The sequence below is a fragment of the Parasteatoda tepidariorum genome, chromosome 9 (genome assembly GCF_043381705.1).
Source record: "Parasteatoda tepidariorum isolate YZ-2023 chromosome 9, CAS_Ptep_4.0, whole genome shotgun sequence".
In the NCBI taxonomy this organism is placed as follows: Eukaryota; Metazoa; Arthropoda; class Arachnida; order Araneae; family Theridiidae; genus Parasteatoda; species Parasteatoda tepidariorum.
In genome coordinates, this window is record NC_092212.1 from 62,387,900 (window position 1) to 62,410,437 (window position 22,538).

At 29.9% G+C, this 22,538-nt stretch overlaps 1 protein-coding gene across 6 annotated transcripts in view; it reads left to right on the plus strand.

The window, feature by feature from the left end:
• The window catches only part of LOC107441879 (Talin_middle and talin-RS domain-containing protein rhea), a 407,839-nt gene that overhangs the window by 328,591 nt on the left and 56,710 nt on the right, over positions 1–22,538 (plus strand). The window contains exon 2 of one of the 6 annotated variants that reach the window (XM_071185658.1): positions 10,029–10,073. The exons of the other annotated variants lie outside the window; for them this stretch is intronic. The gene's annotated coding sequence lies outside the window, so the exon portion shown is untranslated. The remainder of the gene's footprint in view (positions 1–10,028; positions 10,074–22,538) is intronic. 6 annotated transcript variants of the gene reach the window in all.

Sequence of the window (22,538 nt, forward strand, 5' to 3'; positions counted from 1 at the left end):
GGGGAGGGGGCATCCAGTTAATCCGTGTAATTCAAGGAAAGAAAAACTGTCGTTATCCCATTAATTTTTTTACATCACTATCGGACGTTTCATCCTGATTTCGTAAAAACCTTTAATTCAGTAGTACTTCCTTTTTGTAGCTAACTTTTTGGTTACTATTGTGAACTGCGTAGTATATTAAATTGCAAACAACTCCCCTATCGTTTATAATATGATTAATATAGTCTTCGATTGCTTGTACAATTGCTGTAAATTATTTTAATTTAACTTATAAAATAAATTATAAACGTTATAATTTTAGTAAAATGAAGTGAAATTTGAATGCATTTACTAAATTCAGTAGCCATTTTTTTCTACTTAAATAAATGGATGAATAAATAAAGTAAAAAAAGATTTGATGTAAAAGGAAGTAATTTCCGGTTAAAAAAATGAATTGCACTAAAAGAAATAACAGAATTATTTTTTTTCCCTAAAAAAAATTTATTTTAAGAAGTTATCTTGGATCACGCTCAAGAAAATATCAACAATAAGTTGAATGTTAAGAACATATCCACAGAAAATATGTTATAAATTGTAGCTGTAATACTTTATATTTTTGTAATTTATAATTGAATTTTTTTTTTAGTCTAGTCAAAGCAACCGTCTGTAAAAAAACTAATTATTTTTTGACGAATTAGTTATAAAAGTCATAGTGCATGAAACTTGTTCTAGTGAGGATGGAGTTATCTTCAAAATAATTATTCAATTTTCGTTTTAATGCTAGCTCATTTTCCAAATTAATATAATGTATATTTCAATATATACACAAAATAATATTAATATAATAATGTATGTTCCAAATTATGATAAATTTCTTTTACATTATCCATAAATCGTAAAATATGTTCGCTAAATGCTAATCAGATATCTTCAAATCGGTTATATAACGAAAGATATTCTACGCTCTACTGGAAAATTTCCGACCAGTTAAAAATAACCGCACGTCAGCTATTAAAAAAAAATACACCGTTGCTCTATGAAATTTTCGGCAGGAAAAAAAAATATGAAGTGAATTAGACGTTAAAAAAATAATCTAATTAGGAGGGAAAATTTTCTGCCATTAAAAAATTGATGAGTGAACATGGAAAAAAAACCCGAAAATCTTAAATTTTTTCCTCTCAACGAAAACTTTTGCAGGTTAACTATTAAAAAAGGTAGCATTTACCATTCCGTGGGAAATTTTTGGCCAATAAAAAAGATTGCAAGTTCATTTTGGGGTGGGTGGGTGTACCTATAAGACTATTCGTTCACTATCCTCTTGCCCCCTGTTACCATTTTTCAGTTACCTGTTAGAGATGAGTTTAGGCTCTCTTATTTGGAGGTCCGAGCTCGAGCCGATAGGAACACTTAGAATGTCCAAGAAGCCCCGAGTCCACAAATTTTGATAATACCGACTGGAACTCTGAGATGACTAAAATTAAAATTAAAAAAGAAAATTAAAATCTTAACTTAAATAAAAGTCAGTTGTCTATTAGTGTTGGCCTCTCAAAGCGAAAACACTGTGCAGAATTCGTAGATCACTGTAATTTTTCATACTTTATTGATTTTACATTTCTTTTATCCTTTACATTTTTTAAATTTTAGTTTTGAAGTAGAATTTTTTCTTCTTCATAAGTCCGATCTCGAAACCTTTCTGCAGTAAACGAGGCCTGGCACGTACTATCTCTAGTATCTGTTGCCTTTTTTCAGCAAATGTATTTTTATAAAGAATCTCTTATGAATGAAAACTTTTGAATTGTAAAATATGAAACATTCCTTCAGTATTTTCTTTCTTTTTTTTATTGCTATTTATAATATTCACTAAAGATTAGTTAGATTCATTTCTATTTTATGTTTGAAATTTTTTATCCTTTACATTTTTCAAACTTTAGTTTAAAAATAGAAAGAAAAAAAAAATTATGAATTTTTTTTTCTTCCTAATTCCGATCTCGAAACCTTTCTGCAGTAAGCGAGGCCTGGCATGTACTATCTCTACTACCTGTTAACTTTTTTCAGTAAATGTATTTTATAAAGAATCTCTTATGAATGAAAGATCTTGAATTGTAAAATATTAAACATTCCTTCAATATTTTCTTCCTTTTTTTTAATGCTATTTATAATATTCAAGATAGGTTTAGATGATCATTTCTATTTTTTGTTTCAATCATTTCTATTTTTTGTTTGAAATTTGGGGGAAAAGGGACAGTGACTAAAAAGGGGAAAAAGACAAAATGTTCTCCGCAGGAAAAGGATCATTTTATCCGAAAATTGTATCGTGTTAGCCAGCAGAGAGAGAAGACTCTGCAGATCGATATTTCTCTTATCGAGGAACGAGAATCGCTGTGGGATCATTGACCCACTTCCTCGCCGTAGTTTTGTTCGTTTTTGAAGGTGGAAGCTCAAATTATTTTTACGATGTTATTTTCTTTTCTTAAGTCTTTCTATAGTAGGGGGGATCACTTTGATAAATGTTGACAAGCTATTGCAATCGTAGCGCGTGGCCATTTTTACAAGGCAATAAATATATTTTTATATGTTCTTGAAGAATAGTGGTACTTTGATAGCAGCGAAATTTTGTAAAGTGTTTCTTAAAGCGCTTGATTTAAAATAGTTTCCAAAATCCTTCCTCTACTTTTCGTCAAATCTCCTTTATTTATTTATTATTTTTTATGGAATATTTGTCATTGTTGCTTTAAGTTTGGAATTACGAAAACTCGCGCCAAGCATTCGTCACCTCGCCTAATTCAACAAAATCGTAAATTCGGCGAAAAAATTGTGTTTTGGCGAATTATTTTTTCTATTGAAAGGAAAAATATGTATATTCCCCTCGATCCTGTTAAAAAAAAAAAGAAAAACTGTCTAAAGGAATTTTTTCTAACAGACACTGTATTTTTTTTATTCGATTACAGTAAATGCGTGGTAACAAGATGCGTATTATCATCCGACTATTTTTGCAGAAAATATATTTTTTCGTGATAATAAAATAATGTTTCAGATTAATCCTTTTTATTACTGTTCTAATCTAATAAGTTACCAGAAATTAAAACCAACCTATTCCTATTTTTCCCCCACAAAGACGATAAAAACATCTTCATTTTTCTTCCTCTCATAATTCATTGAGCTTGGTTTACTTCTCCCTAAACTGTAAAATGACTCTTGATTTGAATTCGTATTTTTGTAAAATAATTCAATTTATAATAAATTTGTACTTTGATTTAAAGTTTTCTACGGAAAAAACCAATAAATTTTTTTTTAAAAAATTTGCCTTTGGCTAAGAATTTAAAATTTTGGCTACTACTTTTGATATTTGGCTTATTATTTGAAATTCTTAGCGCTTTCCCTAATATGCGTTCCCCCCCCCCATCGAATATGTTAAAATTATGGTTCTTTAGGTCAACGCTTCTCACAAACCCTAGGGTTCAGTGAAAGGGCCATGATAGGACTTTTTTTTAGAGCAGTTATAATTTTCGAAACCTGTAATAATATTTATAGCTAAATAATAATTTATTATTTATGTAATATTTCCGTTATTTTTGTGAAATTATTTGATTGAAATGCTTGTGGTGAAAGAAATTTCATAACAATGAATTTTCTTATAACAAATCATGAAAAGGATCTGCATTCATGAAAAATTCCATTAGAATTTCGCATCGAATGAAAATAACCCAATTTAACAATGAAAAAGTAAATTTCTCTGATAACCATTTTCAACGTTTATTTTCATTCTTTTTTCGTTTTTATTTTTACCATGGAAATTTAATGGAAACTATATTTCAGGTCGTTCATATTTAATTTATGCATGCATTAAAAATCAAATTAAGAACTAGATTGGATACAGCTCCTGACCTGTGAATTCAACCCAATTTTAAAACTAATATTGATAAAACAATATGGGGGGGGGAATTTCTTTCTTTATTCATTCACTAAATACTTTCCAAATTTTTAATAAAATTTAGATCATTACATATTTTTGAAATAATTGTCATTTCTTTAATTAATGAATAAATTTCATTAGCTATTATGAATATAATAATAAGCCGTAAGAACGTCGATCGTTAAGGGTTTTTACAGCTTAAAAAAATTGACAATTGCCACTTAAGGAAATATGCCCTTTGTAAATAAATATAAATGCTCTAGCGATGTTTCCTCCAATATTGGGTTTTAATAACTCGATGTAACGATAAGTAAACACGGATCCCAAGATCAAGAAGAATACCAGTAATCTTTTTCCTTTATTTTTTAATAGCAGACTTAGTTAATCCCATTTGATTTCTATAACTTAGGGTACTTATAATCGTTTCTCAAAGTTTAACTGGCTCCTCTACCTACCTTTAAACCCTACATCCAGTTCCGTGTTAGACTAAGCTGCGGTTTATGCAACTATAGCTAATAGAAAATTATGTAAACATAATTTTTGATTGAGCAGTGTTAGGTAAGGAGGGAATTTCTAATGCAAAAAATTACTGAATTTTTAAAATTTAGCATTGAAACAAATTTGAGAAAAAATGACATTATTTACAAATTACTTTTACTACCTTTTTTAAAAAAAAAATGCTTTTTTTTATAAGTTAGTAAAATTACTTTTAATTTTTGAAAATAAATTCTGCTGATTGCCTGTTTAAGTTGACTTATATTATCAAGCACCGAATTGATTCCTTACATTAAAAGGTAGTCAAACCTTTATGACCTTACCAACTACTGTCTTATCTTGTATACTGACTGCTCAATAAATCAAATTTGTTATTGAATACATTCATTAGGTTGGATGAAAATAAATAAATATTAGGTTATGTTAGTTAGGTTATGTATCGGGATTTCACTGAATTGGTGAAATAATATTAGTTAATTAATCTAACCCAGAAGCTACCTAGAACCACATTGCAAGTTGACTTTATTGGAAAAATATGATTAACTTGCAAATATATTAAGATCTTTAGTAATACTGTAGGTAATAAGACCTGCACTTAGTAGGGTATTTTATAATAAATTGCGGAGATTTTTATTTTTTATGTGATGGATTTTTTGGAAGAAAAAATGCTTATTTTACAAGCTTAACAAAATAAATTTTAAAATTCTGAAAAGAATATAGTACTATTTAGTTTTTCAATTGTGTAGGTTCTTGTAAATGTAAATCTTCTTAATTTTTTTCAGCAAATTATTAATCGAATCATAACTAACATTTTAGCATATCAGTTTTATGTTAAGTTCATGTAACAAAACGGAATTAATTATGGTAATTAATATCAATCCAACGCCAAATATAATTTTAAAATTACGTTAAACTTAGTAAAATTTACCACTATTTTTATTGGTACTATATAAATGACATTAGAAATGATTTAAAAAAAGTACTCATTTCTCTCTATAAGTTGATCACTAAAGCAATACACAGGTTTCACTGTATTGCTAATAATATATTTAATTGTAGATAATTTCGACAACGATTCAAATAAGAAAAAATTATTCTCCGTTACATTAACTTAGAAGTTGTGAATGGTTTTAATTTTTTAAATTTTTCTTTCGTTCTTGCATTTTTTAACTAATGAATCTTTATTCCCACGATTCAATTAGAATGTGATGTTTAATCTAATTTGATGCTGATCCTGCATTTTATGAAGTGGCCAAAGTTATAAAATTATTTCCAATGAGCTGCACAATCGGTCTTGCCGATGAGCAGACCTAGTGCGTTCTCCAGAGGTGGTATCCACTCTTTCAGGACCACCACAATGGGTGAGATACCGTTGGTCATGTTAATTTGGACGTCTAGTTTCTGCCACACTAGATGGCAGCACCGAGACTCTATTTGGATGCTAAAGTGCACTAGGAATTTTTAATTTTGCCGGAAATGCCAAGAGCCAATAAGGCACTCCAGGGATCTTTTACATGCCGCATAATCATACGACATGGCCGCTGAGAATTTTCTAGTTATAAAATTATGTTCTTTGAATATTGCATGAAGCAAACATTTGTCTGTTTAAAATTAATTCTTACGTGAAATTAAATTTCTTTCTTAAGAATTATTAAATATTTTTTTATTAAATCTGAAGGGGAAAAAATTCTTTGGTGGATAAAGACATAGAATAAGTGAATAAGAGTAGTATAATTTAATTATGCAATTTGGGTAGTATTCTCTTTTCCACTTAATTTTTTTAAATTAAAATTATGAAGAAAGAAAAAGAATCAAAAATTCTTACTCAAATTAAAGCTTTTTGCCTGATTAAAAGTTATTTTAAATTTCAAATTTGACGTTATAATTAACTTGATATGTCAGTTAATAAGTATCTAATTTCTTAACAGGGCTTGAAAAATTAGTTTGTCATAATAATTTCACATCACACAAAGTCTTTAAAAAAATCCTGTCTCAATTTATCACTGTTTCTATCGCCTGTTTAATAAATAGGAATAAACTGTGAAAAATACTCTAAATGTATAAAAAGATTAAAAACCGGTCATACATAAATCGATTCTTTCATGAATTATTTTAGGATAACCAGGACGTTTCGAATCAGATATTTACGAGTTAATCGATGTATTCGATTAAGTGATTGTGGCGGTTTAATCTTCGACTCGTTAGTATTGAGTTTTCAATCAATGTCTTACTGGGTTCGTTAGACTAAGTGAATTATCAGGTTGAATTCTTTTTCGTTTGCATTATTGTTAGAGAATAAGATATTAAAAATTAATCGTTTTATTTGATGATTATTAACGTGTGTTTCCTATTGAAACTTAGTTGTAATTTATTCTTGACTTCTAATATAATTATATTGAGAGAATCGGTGGTAATTGTTATTATTTTTAAAATTGAAAGGCTTTGATTTAAACTCCGTTTTTATTTTCTTACATTTGTATCAATTTCATGTGATGAAAAAGGTTTTTAAAAAACAGCCTGAAAATAAAATACTCACGGAGAAAAAAATTTAATTCTTTCGAGAAAAGGAAATTTCATGAAAGAAATTGCAGTAAAATAAGCCACCAGAAGCATTTCCTTTTCCCAGGGTTAGGGATTTGTATTTTGTAGGTTTTTTACAAATTTAGTATACACAACACAGAAAGTTAAATTCAGAACTTATGTCAAATAAATAAGTTTAAATCAACAAAGCCCTCAGCAGTTTTCTAAATTTCCAATGTCCCCGAATTTTAGGAAAATAAAAAACACATTTTTCACTCATTTTATAAATTTTATGTAATTTTTTATTATATTTTCGTGTACACAATATGAAAGTTTAATTTTAGAACATATGACAATTAATAAATATAAAATAAAAACCTTTGACAGGTTTATCAATTTCCGCTTATTCTTAAAGTTTTATGAACGATAAATAAAACAAAATTTTTCATACAAATATAGTGTGTTCACTATATATTTTATGTTAGTTAATAATAATAGCTTTCAATAATTATTCCTTCGAAAATTAGAACTTACGTCAAATAATTAAAATATAAGCCAATTAAAATCCTTTGTTTCAAAATTCCGGCATATTCAAGGATTTTTGGATAGGTAAAACAAGAATATTTTTTCAGTAATCCGCATTTTGTAAGTTTATGCAAATTTAGGGTGCACTAAATAGAAACTTTGTTTCAGAACAGACGTCGAATCAATAAAATTTAATAATAATTATAAAACTTTGCAAGGGTTTCAATTTCCGCGTATTTAAAAAATTTGGAAAGGTATTACATTTTTTATCCAAGTGATCTGCATTTTGTAAATAAATTACAAACAAATTTAGTGTGGGCAGCTAAGTTATATTTAGAACATACGGTCAACTGAATACAATACAAATCAATGAAAACCTACGGCAAGATTGTCGATTTCCGCGTATTCCAGAATTTTAGGAAATGTAAAACAGTTACAAAAATAAATGCGTTAGCGAAAATAAAAATTTTAATGATGCTATTATGCTGTTTATATACCAGAGCTTTTCAACTTTTATCGAAAATAACGCCCTCATTTGGAGTCCATTAAAAAATGAAAGCCAATATTCTGAACTTGGCGATTTTTTTTTTCTGCTGCATTTGCTTGATTCGCATTTACGATTTCTAATAAAATGTCTCACTTGATGTCGTTTGAAGCTATCGCAATTTATTTTTATTATGATTCGACTTCCAAGTCTAATGAGTCATTTCGCATCTCTTTTTTTTTTCCCATTCGTATTTCTTTACTTTTTGTTTAACTTGTTTACATCATATTTTCTCGCTTCTAAAAATTGAACCTTTTAATGTCTGCTATCTGTCTAGTATTGTGTTTTTGGTCTCGTGTGTGTTATAAAGTTGATTTAGGTGCTATTTAATCAACGTTTTATTTTATTTTTCATGTCTTTTAAAATAAAATAATCATTATTAATATTCAAAAAAAGAAACCGAAACTTTTATGAAATTTAACTTTTTTTTTTTTTTTTAAACTTTTTAACAAGCAAATTTGTATTATAGCCGGTCATTACTTTATGAAGTATTTAAGAAGCTTGCTTTCTTTTTACATAATTGTTTCAGAACTTTATCCTTTTATAAAAAAAATTATGATTTAAATGAAACAAAAAAATTTAAAATTCTTTTTTAAAAAATTGTATTCTGGTATTGTGTATTCTGACGGAAGAGGCAGTTTTTTTCCTTCGGTACTATTACGTATGCAAAAAATATGAAGCCAAAGCACTCCTTTTTTTTTTCGCTCAAAAAAATTTCTCGCTAGGTTGTATCTATAACTTAGCTACAATTTTGGCTCAGGTTTATGATGTCAAATGTCATATCGAGCATGCGTGTCTTTGTCCACTTACCTTTTAAATTCTCTCTGTTTCTTCCGGTAATTAAACATGTTTTTGATGTTTTCAATCCTGCCTTCACCACTAGTGATTCGACAAATTTTGATCGCGTTTTTGTATTTTTCTTGCTTAAATATTATTTTGCGATCTTTAATTACTATTCCTTTTACTTAATTTTTACTAGCATTCTAGAAATATATATAAAAGTCATTACGTAATAAAGTATATAGAAAGGTGTTCTCTTTTTATTTAATGTTTTCAGGATTTTTCCTTTTATGATAAAAATTTTAATTTAAATTAAACAAAATATAAATGAAAAATTCTTTAAATAAATGGTATTAATGTGGATTTCGACTGTGTGATTTGATGGTTTTGCCTTTCGATATTTCGTATGGAAAAGTTATTAAAGCTGAGCACTTTTATTTTTTGTTTTAAAATTTGATTATTTTTCAATGTCTAATGGAGCTAATATATATTTTAAGTGGTTTTTTTAAACTCGTTTAATTAATACCTTAGTTACAACTTACGTAATATAAAATTTTTAGTTACATTGCTGTGATTTAATTTAAAGAAAAAAAAATCTGTGAAAAATAAATCATTTGTATAAAAAAAGAAGTAAAATAGGTGACTCAACAAAAAATTAAGTGGGAAAAATCAACGAGGGACCATCTGAGAAAAACCCAGCATTCGAAATTGTCCAATAATTGAATGTCTTTTTACAATTTTGATGTGTGTATAGTCCCTTCTATGCATTTAGATGAAAAACATAATAATGGAATAAAAACTCCTGAAACCCCAACCATAACCATTGAACTTAAGTGTCTTGGCATTTCTCAACATTTATATTCTTTGTTCCAGCGATCGATATATACTCAATCAAATGGTTCTTGGCGGGAATATGATAACTGAAGTGAATTATGGTGGTTTCTTGGCGAAATTGTTGGATTTTTCCACCGTCGTATTTGTTCATTTAGAAACAAAATTTTAAACTGGGAAAAAGGACTTACATTTAATTCAATTTTTAAGTTGAATCGCTAAAGATTCGTAGCGGTTTGTAAAATAAGGTTGTAAGGTAGTTTATTGAAGTTAAGCTTAAGGGATATATTGATTTACTTGCAAGCGATTTTCGAAATTAACTTTCCATTCATTCTTAAAGTGTGGTAAAACTTACTGTGTGGATTTTTTTCATTATCGATTTTTAATGCATACTATATAATATAATTCAGTTAACGTTTCGATTCTTTTATCTGTTTTTAGCTTTTAAGATATTATTGCAAACGGCTTCCTCAGTTTACTTAGTAGGTAAGAAAAATTTTTGGCTGTATTTTTCTTTCTTATCTAACACGCGTAAGGGCACTCATCGATAATGTTTTCTTATAAATTTTATTTCTTTTACAGATTTCTCAGAAATTTTTGAATTTTTACTCAATTCAGTTTTAATAATTATATAACGAGAACCTAGATAGATCTGAGGATTGAGCGTTAACCTATCAATTAGGTAACCCAAGCTCGAATTTCTGCTGTGACTGGTTTACGAATTCTGCTTCCGGTTTATACCGACCACAGTTGGCTACGTAAACACAGTTTATACTGACGTAAAATGTATCCAGTGGTAATCGTGCTGTTAGCCCAACCGTTGGAGGTTTTCGTGGTTTTCCTCTCAATGTAACTCAAATGCGGGCTAGCTCCATCTAAAAGTTGTCCACGAAGGCGAATCTCTCTCAATACTTGATCCAGGAGTTCTTTGTTTTTCGTGCTGGATTCAAAATTACAAGGCTACGAAGTTAAACATTGATAGTCTTAAACTCAGACTTGGGTCAGCTGTTTAACGTTCTGAAATAAAATAAAATTATGTAATAAGTTGTAAATCTTTGCTTCACAATGTATAGGTACTCACATTCTTTGGACCTTGCTTTAACTAAAGATGAAAAAAGCTTACTGTTTGTTCCCTGTAAAGCAAAAAAGAAATTTGACTACAGAGAGTGCTATGTATGCTAATTTTCTTTTTAAATCATCTAGTAATCAACAATTTTGATTAATGTTTTTTTTTCTCTTTATTTATTAAAATGTATTCTACTGATATAAGTTTTTAAATTTTAAGGTTATAAGTATTTAAAAAATGTGAACTTTTTGAAAAACTTTGAAAGAGTTTTTAAAAATGCCTGCCACCTTAAAATTTAAAATTCGGTAACTAAGTTTAACAGAACACGTTTCAATAAATAAAATGAAGCAAAAAAAAATAATTAATCCATGAATAAATCATAGACTTCCGGATGCATAATTCTGTAAGCTAAAAGGAGGAAGTAAAAATCCCTTAGTGTCTAAAAGAACCTAATAATCATGAATAACTGTTGCAACTTACAAAAGCTATAAAAATAACATATTATTCACTATAAACGGCATTTCAGGTGAGGACAGTGATTTCAAAGAACAGTTATTAGGTTTTTCGGAAAGAAATTTCGTCCCCCCCCCCTTTTATTAAAATGAAAGTCAATTTTCTTATAGTGAATAAATATATACAAATATAAAATGAATAATGTATCTACATTATTCATTTTAGTTTAGTTATACCTTTTGCTTTCTTTCTAACATTAGCCATGATCCCACTTGCATAAAACTTTTGTTCTTTGCTTTGCCAAGAAATTTGAATCTAATTTTTTATTTATTTATTCCTTATTTGAAATCTTAAAAAAAATTGTAGGGACCGCAACTTTGTAGATAATCCATTTCTCGTCCCCAGTATTGATTCGCTTCAGGAAAATGTAATTTTCTTGATACTTGAGAAGCAAATTACAGGCGACACCAATTTTTTTTCCTTAAGGAATCCATATCGAGCTTTAAGATCAAACCTTAGGCTTTTCTAATGATCATGAAAGGTCGAATTCGATCAATTTAATGTATCGTCGAAATCACTAGTTGATATTCGTCGGTTTGCATCAATTAATGTGCTTATTGCGTCGTCATTAGCCTTAACTGACGTGACGCATCATTATTCCAGATCGAAATTTTGCAAACCAGTTTTGACACTGGTGTAATGGCAATTCATCTTCTTCCATATACATCGGACATTTTTTTTCTTTTCTTGCTTGAACAGTCTTTATACCTAGCAAAATAAAATATACCGAAAATTCTGATTTTCACTTTCCATGTTTGAAAGGGCACCAAAAACAACTTCGTACAATCAATAGAACTTTTTTTTAACAAGAAGCCTTGCTATATCAGCTGTCAAAATATGTAATGGTTATGTGTTTAAGTATGAAGCTTCCTGCGAAAATATAACTAAGTCATCTGTTAGAGGGGAAAAAAATTGATTCTCAGAACAACCATATTTAGAGGCGCGAGCTAAGCTTTGGTAATTTATGGCATTTTGTAAATCTTGAATCTTCAGTATGTTTTGACATTTAAAACATCTTCATCTTAATTTTCCAACTTATTTCTCAATCTAGCATTTCCCAAAAATAAATTTTTCTTTCAAATAAATTTTAAACCACGTTACCTCACCAGATGCAACCCAGGATTTCCTAAGACACGCATGAAATCCCACCAACTGCAAACATCCGTCCAAGACACCTCAGGCAAGGATGGATGGATTATCCCTAGAGATGCTTAGTTCTAATTATAACTTTACTCCTCATCCTCTGAAAGAAGATGCTGTTTACTACATCCAGTATCGTGTGTCACTCCTCTTTACAGTTCCGTATCGTCTCACACACTTGCAGCATCCCTACTTCGTTTTGTTTGATTTCTCTTTACAGATCTTAATAGTGATAACGTGCAATTAAAATTGCTGAAAAATCTCTACATTTTCTATATCATTTTTGCTTCCCCCCTTTTCCAGAGTTCAGCGAAAACTGTAGGTTTGGAGAAATAAGTTCTATTCAATGAATTAACACAAAAATCTAACTATCAACGCAAAATGAGATGCAAAGAGAAGGAAAAAATTGTCCCATACTTGCGTACCCAAAATAAACACCGCCTTATTTACCCCAAAAAATCCACTTGTGATTTAAAACGTGTTTTGATAAATTTCTTGAATAAATTAAGAGTTCATCGAAGACTATGGGCTTATAAACTAATAGGTTCTAATGAATGAATTAACACAAAAAATCTTAATTATCAACTCAAATTGAGATGAAGAAGAGCAAAAATTAAATTTGTCACCTACTAGGGTACAAAAAAACACTTAACTTCCCCCCCCCCAAAAAAAAAGGAAGAAAAAAAAACGTTAGACGTGTATTTTACGAATTTCTTGAATGAATTTTAAGTTATTCAAAGACTGGATTTAAACGCATTAATTCCCTTAAATGAATTAACACAAAAATCTGTTAGAACTCACTGAAGATCTATAGTTTACTCTTTGATTATCAAAATTTGCCATTATGATTTTCTCCCATGATATAGAGTCCCGCAGTGGACTGATCGTAAAGACAGTTTCCAATAGAGCACCGAAATTAAACATCACTGGTTGCGGGTGGGTGACCACTGATCATCCTGCGTAGGGACCGTGGGGCGAGGTATCGGTCCTCGTTAAACTGTTCTACTGTAAAGTGCTCGACTTCGCGCGCAGGACGCCGGGCTACCAAAACAGGGAGGCCATCCCCTCTGCAGAGGATCAAAATTGCAATGGTACGTCATCGGATCAGCCTCGGGGATGTTTCCCAGACCGTCGCCAATAGCCCATTGTGCAGCTCTAGTGCGACGTAAATAAAGTATCTACCTACCCGAATTGCTTTAATAGTCATCTTGTAAAACTTCTTAAAAAACATTGAAATAAAAATTAAGTATAATGACTTTTATTTTATTAATAAGTAATAAGTACACAAAAAACATCAAAAATCTCCTTTTCTGGATCAAAATAGCATACGTGATTAGATCGATAGAAAAAAAACTAAAAAAAAACAATATGAGATATAAGATGATGCAATCTGGTGCTTGTTTAAATATGAAAAATATAGGATGGTGCTTTATTGTCCCTCCCCCATATAGTAACTAGTAAATATTAAATATGTCATCTTTAGTAAACCAGATTACTGAGATAAAATGTTTTTCAATAAAATTGTTGAAGAATTGTATCAATAAATTCTAGTTTTAAGATGTTAATCGCAGGGGTGCAGAAAATTCTTAAAGCCAAATATTTCTCTTGGAAGATTTTTTTTAATTCCATTTCCCTCAAAATTATTGCACTTTTTCTTCTTCTTCTGAATGTTAAGTTATTATGTTGTAACAAGTTTTTGGCAGTTTTTTCTTAAAAATAATTTACTTGAATTTGCTCAATTCTTGAATAAGTTAAGCATACGCATTAAAAAATAGCAGAAATCAAAATTCAAACTAATAAGCAAACTTGCACATGAAGTTTTTCTTTTTTTCAGCTAATAAGTAATGCGGGTTTTTATTTTTTATACTACATAAAATTTCTCCTAAACCTGATTCGTTCGTTTGGACATGTTCTGCACCCTCAGTTAATTTTGAATGATATAAACAATACAGTTGGTAACAGAATTCACTTGATAATTCCAAGGAACCCGAACAGAAAAATGTTCGATTCGTCGGCCCCCATTTTTTTAAAGTTTATTTTGGCGCGCTTATGTGTTTCAGATTGAAATTTGAAATTTTTGTTATAAAAAGAAACAACAAAAAACATAATTAACACACAAAAAAATATACATTTAATTTAATTTGCAGATGAGTTATTTGTTCTTTCTTAAAAGAGTTGAATCCAATAAATTCTTTATATTTGATCTTAAATCAATCTAAATGTTTTTTAATTTGCTGGAGCATTCAGAGCTCCGGGTCCCTGGATAAGTCTTAGGAAAATTTAATACCGTTTTTTTTTCTTCTCATTTATTTCGTATTTATTCGATTATTTATTTATTATTCTAATTATACATTTTGCTAAAATTAACGTAATTTACTTATCTTTTCCAAAGTCGTCCAAAATAACGATTTCAATATGTACTACCATTAATTATTTTGCAGTTACAATGGCATGATTGTTTTGAAGCATACGTGTGTTATGTTTTTAGCTCATCGTTGTATGAAAATCCTTAATTCTAATTTACAAATAAATATTTTTTAAATGTCTTTCATATATTTTAATATATAAATGTGAATTAAAAATTCACAACAGTATCAACACTTCCTGGATTTGATTATAAGCTATCCCTGTTTTTTTTTTCCTTCCTTTTTTTTCTCCAATTTTTTATTAACCATAAAACTATTATTTACTTTTTTTTCCAATTTGAAATAGTTCTGCTTATTAAAATATGTCTTTAGAAAGTAACTCCATTTGTTTAGTTTGCACTTGAATTTTAAAGAACCATAAAAAAATATATAATGTGCTTTAAACGTCACTTAAATAGGTTATCGCTCATACAAGCCTAATAAATTTTCCCACTTAGTCGCAGTTTAAGTCTCCAATATATCCGAGAATCTCATCTATTCAGGCATCGAACTATCTATTGCTTGGCGATTAAAGTAGTCTTATCTCAATTCAGCTGATCTATTGTAATTGTTCAGCATCTATCTATTCTATCTCTTGGCTCAATCCTGTGTTATCATGAGGCGCGATCGGCTGTCTTTTTACGAGATAGCCGGATTTTTCTTTCATTCATCTATTTATCACCCATAGATTTTCCCCCGAAAAGTATTTTATTACGTATTAAGTTATTTATTATGATTCATGACTTTTCTATTACTAATTTTTGCGTATTGGTTTTTAATTTTAATTTCCCATTTTCGAAAATACGTTACACTTTTCAATGGTCGAAAAAAAATTGAATTGGAAGACATACTAATTTAAACGCTATTTTTAAGAATGTAATTTTGTATGACAAAATGCAAAATTTGAACAAAATCGGTCGAATCGCCATGAAAAATCGAATTTTTAATATGTGACTTTTTAAAAAAAAATAATATTTTGTCTGCTGGTTTTAATTGTTTTTATTTTAACCCAACTGTCTGATGGACTTAGTTAACTCCTCTTTGTGACTTCCAACATCATTATCTGAACCGCAAATTCCGGATCTTAACACAAAAAATTTGAGAGATGTTGTAAAGGCACTTCCGACAGCCATCTAATTTACATGATCTTAGAGTCTGCATAGGCAATGCATAGTATTTTCTGAACATAAATTTATTCTAGAAACCCTTATAAGTCGTTACCCTCACGAATACAGTTTGTTATCTATGATTAAAAAAAATCTAATGAAATTTTAATTTAAGGTTTCAAATTCATTTGAAAGAATTGATTTCGAGGAAACTTTGAATTAATTTTTTCCACCGAATTATATCTTCTAAATTATTCATATGAGTGGTAATAGTAGAGTCCGGATTTTAATGGCCTAAAATTCTATAAAAATGTCCTAAAATACCAGAAAGTGCTCTTATTTTTTATTTTATTTATTTATTTATTTTTATTTAAAAAAAAAAAGATAAAAATCTCATGTATTCCATCTCGTCTTTGTAAACGAAATGTGTAAATAATGGCCTAAAATTCCATAAAAATGCCTTAAAACAATACTATTTTTTTCTTTCAAAAAAAGAAAGATTAAATATCCCAAATAAAAAAAACTAAAGGAAATTAAATGGAATCAAAAACTAATGGTAATGAAATAGTTTAAAAATTTTCCACGTTAACAAGAACGCTTGTGGGAATTTTTTTTTCTTTCAAAAAACAATGATTCTCGTCTGTGTAAACGAAGAAATAATTTTTTAAATAGTATTTCTGTGTGACTATTATCTTTCAATTTTAAATCTTTGTTGTTGTATCCTCTTATCATTTTTATTCATTATTCCTCTTGCGTTTACCCCATTAGACTTTTTTTCTTTTTTTTTAATATAGCTTCCTAATTCAGTTCTTACACTGAAATCAGTTTTTGAAGTAATCTTCGTCATTTTTAATTCCTTATACGTCCTTCCAATTGAGAACGGAAAGTAGGTCATGAAGAAGTATGTTCATCGGAATTTGGGTGGGTATCACTGAAATGGCTAAGCATAAATGGCTTTTTTTTCTCTCTTATAACTTCAGTGAGGAAACGGGGAAAAAAGTGAATTATCTTGCACATAATTTATTTTGATTACAGTATAATTATGATTAATTTCTACTTAAAAAGGTTATTTGTACCTCTGTTTTAAGTCCTTTTTCAATTTCATTAGGAAAAAAAAATTATCTATTATTTATCGTCATCGATTGTGATCAGTTAAACAGGCGATCTATATCGGATTTGCGGCTACCAGCTTTCAATTTCACAGCTCTATCATTTTGAACCAAATTCAAGGCAAAAATCCAAACTCAAAGGCGAAAGCTCCTCCCTGCAGTGGACTGATCGTTAAGACACTGTTCCCAGCAGATCACCGAGGTCAAGCATCACTGGCTGATGTCAGTGTGCGGGTGGGTGACCACTTGGATCAGTCTGCATAGAGACCGAGAGTGTACAGTATTGATCCTAGTTAAACTGTTGTACCGTAAAGCGCTCGACTTCGCATGCAGGTCGTCGGAATGCCGAAGCGGAGGTGCCATCCCCTCTGCAGAGGATCAAAATTGTGATGGCATGTCTTTGGGTCATCCTCAGGGATGCTTCCCAGACCGTCACCAATAGCCCAAAGTACAACAACTGGATTTTACAAATTCATCTTCCAAAACCTGCTTTTTCTGTTTCAAAGGAAAAAAAAATCGGCAAAAACCTCCTGCGTTTAACTTGATGACCAGGTGACTTAAATCAACGCTTCGTGTAAAACGGGGAATATTTTAAGTCATCACTGTGGTCGGGGCAAGGAATCAACTAGCTTTTGTTGGGATTTGAATCTCAATTACATTATTGGGAAGCGAGTAATCTTATCACCAGAGCTAGCATTGTTATAAGCATTATTTTAAGTGCATATTCTTTATTTTAATAACATGACATAAACCAGGGGTCTGTCCAGACATTTTGTGAAAGGTCCGTTTTTCGTGAAATTGTGAAAAAATTACTCACATTCTTTCAACCAGGGTCCGCTTTTATGAATTTGTGCAAATAGGGTCCGTTATTGCAAAAAAAAAAATTTTTCCAAGGAGTTTTTAAATTGTATAGACATACAAGATTATGCTCAACACTGTAAAATTATAATTAAAAAAATTAAATTTTAAAAAATAAACAACAATTGCTGCTTCTAAATTAGAGATGCAACATACAAATATTTGGTATTTAGCCTATACTGCTGAACGCAGAATATTCATTTCGGACGAATAATGGAAGAATCGTCTGCCGAAGACAAAACTTAATTCGTTTACATCCATCTTTCTTGTTTTCTGCCCTGGAAAGGGTTTATTCGATTAACAAAATAATAATGAAGATAAACAAATTTGTGAAGGGTCCGATTAAAAGAAAAATCATTTTGTGAAGGGTCCGTTTTTAAGTTAAAATATTTTGTGAAGGGTCCGTTTTTATGAAAAGGTATTTTGTGAAGGGTCCGTTAACGGACCCAAATTTCTTCTAAACAGACCCCTGTAAACTCTATCCTCAATTACGATTTTGGGAAACAAGAGGCCGTTAATTTGTTTTATTTTTAGTGCTCTAAATGAAGAATAGAGGGAAATGCACATTTCTTTCATAGTTATCCCAGAAAGTATAATATAAGTGATTTTGTTGCGTTATCCCATTCATTAACATGCATCAACATTCGAAGCCCATTGTGTGTGTTTAAAAAAAATGTTAGGAAATATTGTACAGCATTAAAAGCTAATTTTTTATTTTTATGCATAATAGAAAATATCTATTATTACAAAGGGAAAAATTAAAATGCGTCTCTTAGATAATTTCAGAACCTTTTGTTCTAAGATTCTGATTGGTGAAAAGCTGTTGCACAAGAGCTTGCTGTATTAGTTCCCGAACCTGAAAATCGCGCAATATTGTTGGAGTTGAATGTTACTATGAATAAATATAGTTTGTCTCACTTATGATGCGGTGCACTTCTTTTCTTATAAGTAAAACGACAGAGAGCAACAAATAAGAATTTTAAAAAAATAAAATTTTTTTTTAAAAATCATGTAGGATTATGTGGATGTAGATGGGGTAAGGAGACTAAGGCGGCCTTGGTCGGTAATCGGTTGTAGTGCCTAAGAAGGATTATGTTGCCTTTCAGATTTTTTTTGTGCCTAGTGTTAATTAATACTAATGAATTTATTTAATTTATTCCCCTTTCGAAAAACGAATATTATAGTTATTCGATAAAATAAAGCGCAAAACGAGAAATAGCAGCGCTTTTGAATTGTGACAGCGAAATTATTGTAAATTTTTTGTGGAAAATGTGAATATGAAATGTTTTGATAAATTAACAATAGGGAACAATGACCCAGATGTTATTTGGAGTGCATTGAAAATCACACCATGAGCAAGTAGTGTTCTTATGTTTAATATAGCATATTATGATTTCACGTCGACAATTTCATTTGTTTACTAATTCAACCGAGAGAAAGTCTTTATTTTGTCAATTTAGTGTATTATTTATTCGTATTGAATTTGACGACAGACGGTGGAGTATCGTCCTTTTGAGTGGCAAAACGAAGACTGAATGATTTTTGAAGTGATGTTTTTTTCACCTGATTTATATCAACAAGTGAGAGCATTCACCCGATTTCAAGGGTTTGAATACGTTGTAATTCATTTCTATTCTTCTTTAATTGCTCTCCATCCATTCTTCTGCTTCTGTTATTTTAGATCCGCCTTTTAAATCAAGTGATCTGTAAAATTGACTTCAATGAAAGCGTGCTTGTATTTTATTTTTTCGAAAATAATTTTTAAAAACATCTTCAAAATTTTGGAACATTTTTTTTAAAAAATTTATTTATTTATTTTAAATTTACTAATTACTGACAACGAAAACAGTGTTTAGTTTTCTTTAAGCAGATTTTTTTTTTTTTTTTTGCTAAAAATTAAAGCAAAGATTTAATTAAAAAATTTATGTAAACCTCACACGGTCAACTCACAAATATGTTTAGGTACTTTGTTTCAGTGGTCAACATTGTTTCTTTATTATTATGTTATGAAGAATTTTAACGTAACGTATGTGGTCAACTTACAGAGGTTGACTAGTAATTGTTTATTTATATCATGTTATTCTTAGGAATTTTAACATATGTATATAATAATGTAGGCGATCAATGGGCTTAGGTGCTTTGCCTTAATGTTCAACTGAAACGGGTGGTCAACTTAGAGAGAGATGAGTAATTTTTTTTATATGGTGCCATTCTTAAAAAAATTTATGTATATGTAAATGTATATGGTCAACTCACAAATGGGTTCGAGTGCTTTGTTTTAGTGATCAACTGAGAAAGGTGGTCAACTTAGAGACTAGAATAAGTTATTGTTTTTTTTTTTATATATTATGTTACTCTTAAGAATTTTAACGTATATTTAATAATGTATACTGTGACTCCCAAATGGGATGCATACCATAATAAAATAATAAATATACTGAAAAAGATTTTCTTGTTAACTTATTTGGACTAGCATTTATCAGCACCCTTACTCAAATTTAACTTCTTAACTTACAAGGGTGGTCAACTTGACAGGTTTTGCTCTACTATATTTTCAAAAAATACTTAACTGCACTTTAAAAAATGTAGAAATATTTTAAATCAGTAAAAAAAATTAAAAAACACACTTTGACAATTATTACTTATTTTTATGTACCTAAAAGTTGCAGAAACAGTTAGAAATTTTTTTTTAAAGGCTATTTAAATTCTAACCCCCATTAAAAGAATGAATAAATTTATCTTTTGTGTAAATATTATGATAAATAAATTCTGCAAATTCTATGTTTTTGAAAACGAAGTATCAAATATGTCCAATTGTAAACAAAACCTTCTTCTCCATATTTTACATAATATTGCATCATAAGTTTTGTTTCATTTTAAATTAGAATTTTGAGTGTTTTGCAAGTACTATCTAACTTTTTGTAGTGTCGTTATCTCTTCCTTATTTTTCTTAACTTTTTATCTTACATTCTTCTAGTTCTTAATTACTTTTTACATTTTTTAAAGGCATTTTCTCCTTTTTCTCGTGACCAATTCTAATTTAGGAGTCCACAGGTTCTTCGTATCATCTCGGACTTCGCACCGATTAGCAATGAGAGTCATCCATCTTGCTGGGCCGACGTTCGACCGGAACAGTGTGAATGTACCTCATGAATCTTCATCACTCATTCTTTTCTGGAGAATATATTCTTTATTTTTCTCTCTCTATCTTTGGCATCACTTGCGCGTGCCTTTTCACATGCTGAAATGAAAAATGCTCATTAAATATAACCGTGCTGTTTTGTTCTGAAAAATCTTTTTTCTTGTCGTCTGACAAACACCTTCATAATCATAATTCGTCTGCCACTTTTAGCGCTCTTGTTATTTTTAAGCCTTATTTGCATTGAAGAGATTTAACGTAATTAATGTTCTTAATTTTTAAATGTTACGATAGTTTAGTTTTAGGTCGCTGTTGCAGCTAAGTTTTAATAAAAAATGATTTTGTTATAAAAAATTTTGTTATAAGAATTTTTTTTTATTATTGCCATTTTTTATAACCGTTGTTGAAAGGTCGACCCAATTTTGAGTTTACAACGATAAATGTTCAACTTTAATTTTGAACCCAATCCAGAAGATAGTGGGAACTCCCATTTATGTTACATGGAAAGGAAAACCATGAAGATTTCCCACGCTTAACCTGACGGCAAGGGAACTCTAACTCATGATCCGTCTACCAATGAAGATTTTGTACTGTTTGTCTATGATAGGTACTCTTCCTGCCACAGAGCCTGCAGCAGTCGAGTGCTATGGAAACAAGAAGAGGGCATTTTAGGGAGGGTAGCTTCGATGAAGAGGTCTCCTTTTCTCTCGCCGAAACCAGTACTAAAGAGGGACCCCGCACCCCTACTTGAAATAATCATACCTCGTTACCATAGTCACCGCCACAGCTCCAGGTGAATGTCTGGCAGAGTACTTATCTTAGACAAACGTACGTCACCAATGTCGGTGAGAGCCGTTTGCAGAGTTCGTATCGACCAGCCATCACTGGTGTTCGAACCCGGGTCACATTGATCTCTATGGAGGTTACTGGATTGCTGTTATGGAACAATCTGAACAGCCGAAATGAAGCCCCACAAACTCGCTTCCTCACGCCTAAGTTAGGCTTTCCTATTACTTTAAATATCAGTATTTATCTGCCAACAAGTTATTTTAAAATTGCTTAATCGTTCTTATCATCGATACAACAAATGCTTAGATATTTTTTTTTAAAATCAGATTTCTGTATATGTACACTGCTAAATGAAAATATCGTTAAATTTTGTTCAATAATGGATCCTTTTCACAGCATATGATTCACTCGCACATGCGATTGTATCTCAGTGCGATGCTGTTTCTCTTACAAGTAACTTCTAAACATTTGCACCGCATTTTGGATAATCGCATGCTAGAATAAAGTAAGTAATACATCAAGAAAACCGGCATTCATTTTAGATATTGCTTAATGTTTCTTTTCAATCAATTATTTCTGACATCACCTTTTTATTCAAGTATCTTTCACACTTACTCTTGTCTTTGACCTTTGACATCATTTAAACCTCATTTCCTTTTTGCTGTTTACATTCAAAATAAATGTTTATAGTAAAATATTTTAGTACAAGATCATATTTTATATTTGAGAACTGATTGACAGCTGATTAAACAAAGAATTTTTTGTATGTTAATTCACTTGAAATTTTTTTTTCCTTATTTATTATTATTATTATTTTATACTAATT